We start from the raw sequence: 4,622 nt of genomic DNA, 5'->3' as shown, positions 1-4,622 counted from the left end.
AGCGATAGACCGCCTACACACTATTGTCCATTAACCGCAGAATTTATTAACAACCGTAATACAGCTTAAAATTTGAAATACAATTTCGAAGAAGTACGTTCATTGCAATTTAATAATGAGAAACGAGACTGTTAATTTTTTTCACGCTGGTACACCCCTTACACGGCACCCCGTATAAACACGAAGCCCCGCGCCTCGGATATTGTTATTGACTCTCAAACCGTAACTCGTCTTCCGGAGTATTCAATGGCCGCAGGCAGCTACCCTCGACGTCGAAGGGTCGTAACGGTGAATTTTCATCGCAAGCTCGTTGTTACCGTTCAGTGGCTGGCGCAAGATCGGGGAAAATGCAAAAATCTCGGCGCGCAGTAGAAAAATCATGCTCTTTGTCAGCGGGTTCATATTATACATTGCGCATTCAGTGAATAACATCTGCTTAATCGCACAATGGGCACACGGGGTACGCGTTCCGTTGGTTCTCTTTTATTATAGGGTCTCAAAGAGTACGACGTAGGACCTGAAAAGGGTCCCTTTCCCCCCTTGAGTCAGGGATCTTTAAGACGGTCTCAGCCATCTGCCCTTTTCTGGGAGAGGGAAAGGCTAGGAGGCTGCCTCGGCTAGAGAACGAGGAGTTTGCACGTGTCCTTTCAGGAAGGGATCTCATTGTGATCGACGCGCAAAACGGGAAGTGACAATTGACATCTGTCTCGCGTTATGCAGGATTTTCTGGGTCGAACTATTTTTGAAACGGCATATGACAGGCCTACGGCACACACTCTCGGCCCATAAAGATGTTTCCTAGTGATTCAAGGGGTGTTGAATATAAATAGACGATCTATTCGATTCGTTTCCACCTCGCGCGTACTGCGGAGGACAAAAGCAAACGGTTGAGAAGTTCGTTAATGAAACATGCAACTTTTGTGTTATTGATTGGAACGGAATAAAGGTTGTTTTGGTAAATTACGTGAGGGGGCAGTGATTTGTTAATTGCTTTTGTTTTGATCAGCATAGTAGAAAGCATTTTGGTTGTATTTTGAATAAGGCTTGTTTTAAGACGGTGACTGCCATAGTGGTCATTAATGACCAGAGGTTCAAAATAGCTTGAAAACAATTATAATTCATAAGACAATTGATGTCGAATAAAAATATTCAATGACGTAAATAATTAGATAATATTGTAACGTAAGAATTGTGATAGCAAATAATTAATAATTATTCCTATTTATCTTTGTTACGAAGGTGTAAGTGCTACGTAAAACGATGATGTTTTTCGTGGCAGTCAACGTGTTAATGAGTGCTTTATATTATAGCATTCCGTAAATCCAGCGTTAATGAAAGACAAAGATGTACTTTTACAAATATGTGATGTTTTTTTAAAATGGAAGTTTTAATTATCTGTACAGTAAATTGATCTCATGTTATTGATTAATTAGAAGAAATAGTTAAGAAAAAATTTTAATTTCAATCGGTTGAAATATAAATTGTTAGGCTTGGAGTTATTCCATTTCATCGAGACGTATGTTTATTGTGTAGAAGCACAGTCATTATGCGTAATCACAACGAATGTAATTCTGTCGATTCAGTTATCACGGTGCGCAATATGCAGGTTATTTTCGTTCTGGACCATAGTAATCTTGCGAGCGGTGGCGATGACTCCTAATCGTATCATTCCGCGGCTGAACTGCGACTGTCATTTTGGAAACATTCGCCGCGATCAGTAGTAAATAATGAACGTCGATATTCCTACGATACGCAACTACGAATTACGTAAATTATTGTATCATTCGTACGATATACCAATTATTACGAGTCCATTGACTTGCTTAGGTACACGTTTATACTGTACAATCAAAATGAACACGTTGGTGCACCTTCAAATGATTAATGAGCCGTTACTGTTTATTCGAATTGACGTTTTCATAAGCAAATACTTACAAAAGGTAAAATTAACAATAAATTAATTCTTCTTATACTTTGTTGTACATCTGTAGATTCAAAGTTAACATAAATGTATAAGATCAGTAATAGAATTATTAACCTTACTTTTCTAAGATTACGTTTTCGTATATTAATTTTTGCGAATAAAAATTATCAAGAAATTCGGATTTTTCATTGGCAAAAACTTGGCTTAAAAGATAATTATTATTTTAAGCTTAATGTTAGAAATTTAAATATAAATTTAAACTCTGATTTGACTAATATAAATATTTCAGTTCTTTTGCGATGAAGTGAATAATATGCATTTCAAGGACTATCATTTGGTCGTAAGGAAATCCTTTAATTATAAATGATGATATAAAATTACTTAAAATTGAATTTTTTAAATTGATTGATAATTCTAACATATATATTTATTCATAATATTTTGGTATTCATTGTAATTTTAAGGTTGGTGTAGTCTACACCTGATCATACCCGGGTCTAAAGAGGAAAAACATCAGCCTCTTTAGCTCAGTGGCAGAGCACTGGTCTCGTAAACCAGGGGTCGTGAGTTCAAACCTCACAGGAGGCAAAAATTCTCTTTTTGTTGTGGTTACATTTTTTTTCTCACGATGATAAGTTGTAGTAATGACTTGTGAGTACTTTATTAAATTCCCGCCTTGTGCAACAAGATTTTTTATAAATATTCTTCCTTCATTACTGAATTTTTAATTGTATATAAAAAATCATACATTATTTGATGATACTCAAAACATTTTCATAATGGAAATCGTAAGGAATTTATATATAAACTTACTAATTATTAATATAACCGTATATTTCTTACTATATAAATTTTATCTTGATACATACGTTGTCCATACGTCTTTAAAAAACATTATATGTGTTGTTCACAAAATGAGATAGAATTTATTATTGAAATTGTTCGTGTGATTCAAACAGTCATGGTAGAGTCTTTTACTGGCAGTACCAAGATGGCGGCCATCATCGAACGAAACTGATTCAACGTAGTATCTCTTTCTCACGCATATACATTATTCTTTCATTTTAATGATCTTTCTCAAAGCATTTTGTTACAATTTACCTAATTATTATTTTATACATTTGATTCTTTCTTTTTGTATTCAGTGTCAAATGTTTAAGGTTGACTTCTGATTAACAGTGAATTCTTTTTCTCCAGGACGTAAATAGGTACTTACTCATTGCACTCGTACACCTTTTCGGTAGGATCATTCAATTTCGCTGTAAATGTGTCATATTCTTATTCATATTGTAAACACACGACCTATTATTATGAACAAAATTGCATAATTGGAAAATTCAATTCAAAGTTTCTTTAAATAATATCGAAGAACAATTAAAGTTACCACTGTACAACGTACATATATTCACATACATTTCTATAATTCAAATATTCCTAACTCAAATTTTCATATAAACAATTTAATTATTGCAACATCTTCCTGGTACTATCATAACAAAACACATTTAACCCTTTGCACTCGAAAGTTTTTCACGAGAAATATTGAACATATTCTGACGAGATGTGGGCGACATTCTGCGATCCTAATCAATGAGAAAACGTACATAAATGAATAAACAAAAATATTTTATTTCAATACTTCACATATTGATGGATTATACAAATCTTAATACGTCGAGTGCCGCACGATTTTACCGAGAAAAATGTACAAAATGAAAATAATCTAATATCAAATTATGTAATTAAAATGCGTCATTATTATTGCAGGTTTATCTTCTTGAATGTCACTATATTAGCTAGTATTACTAGTAATACAGAAAAGTTTCCAAATAATCATCGTTTAATTGAATAAATTATAGTAATTCGATTTGGTTGTGGTCACCGGTGTCCGCCATGGCATCCAACGCGTTGCAGAACTTTATTATTTTGCTATATATAAATCAAATGGTGACTGAGAGTCACCTCTCGAGTGCAAAGGGTTAACATTTTACGGAAGATCAAAATCTCAATTCCTCCGAGAACCAGTGTTCTTGCTTTCCGAATTGCTTTCGAATCTCTCCGAACGCATAAGAATCGCCGTCCGGGGCTGGCGGAGGAGGGGATAAAGAAATTAGGCGACGTCAATTATAAGAAATCGGTCTGGAAACGGTGCGATTCAGAATTCAGCCTGCGTGTCGGAGTCTGCGAATGCGTCCCACGTAGCGCGAACCTGCGCATTCTCGATATTCAGGAGTTACACCGAGTAGGAGGGCCGTGCTGTTTCCGTAAAATGTCTGTAAAGTGGGAAACCGGAGGTTACCGCGTATATAGCGATACTTCGGGGTTTCAGGGTGGATCGTGACAGGGGTAAAAGACGTTTTTCTAGTCGTTCCCATGATGAACGCCGTAGAACGGCAGCCAGCGGAATCTTAATCCTTGGATTAGAGGTTAGGCACACGTGCGCCGTAGAAAAAAAAGAAACTCTCGTGAACCCTGGCGAACTCATAATACACGTGTCTGAAAGATCGATCGTATCGAATGATTGTATTCATCTGGGGCGTGTAGAAATTATAATACAACGAATCTGTAAAAAACTAGATCCATCGTCGCCGGATCGTTTTTTATTTTTGCTTCGACGACCAGAAAAGCAAAGCGGAAGTAGCTCGAAGGACCCGTGTAAGATGGATATTTCTGTTGTGTTATTAGCACCGTGAATGCC

General features: G+C 36.0%; 1 non-coding gene across 1 annotated transcript; it reads left to right on the top strand.

The window, feature by feature from the left end:
- Nucleotides 1–2,440: 2,440 nt before the first annotated feature.
- Nucleotides 2,441–2,512, top strand: TRNAT-CGU (transfer RNA threonine (anticodon CGU)). The gene has a single exon. It is a non-coding gene; the product is annotated as a tRNA-Thr (tRNA).
- Nucleotides 2,513–4,622: the final 2,110 nt, after the last annotated feature.

This window comes from Nomia melanderi, chromosome 12 (genome assembly GCF_051020985.1).
Source record: "Nomia melanderi isolate GNS246 chromosome 12, iyNomMela1, whole genome shotgun sequence".
NCBI lineage: Eukaryota > Metazoa > Arthropoda > Insecta > Hymenoptera > Halictidae > Nomia > Nomia melanderi.
Note: the sequence above shows the minus strand (reverse complement) of the source record. Positions and strands in the feature narration are given on the sequence as shown.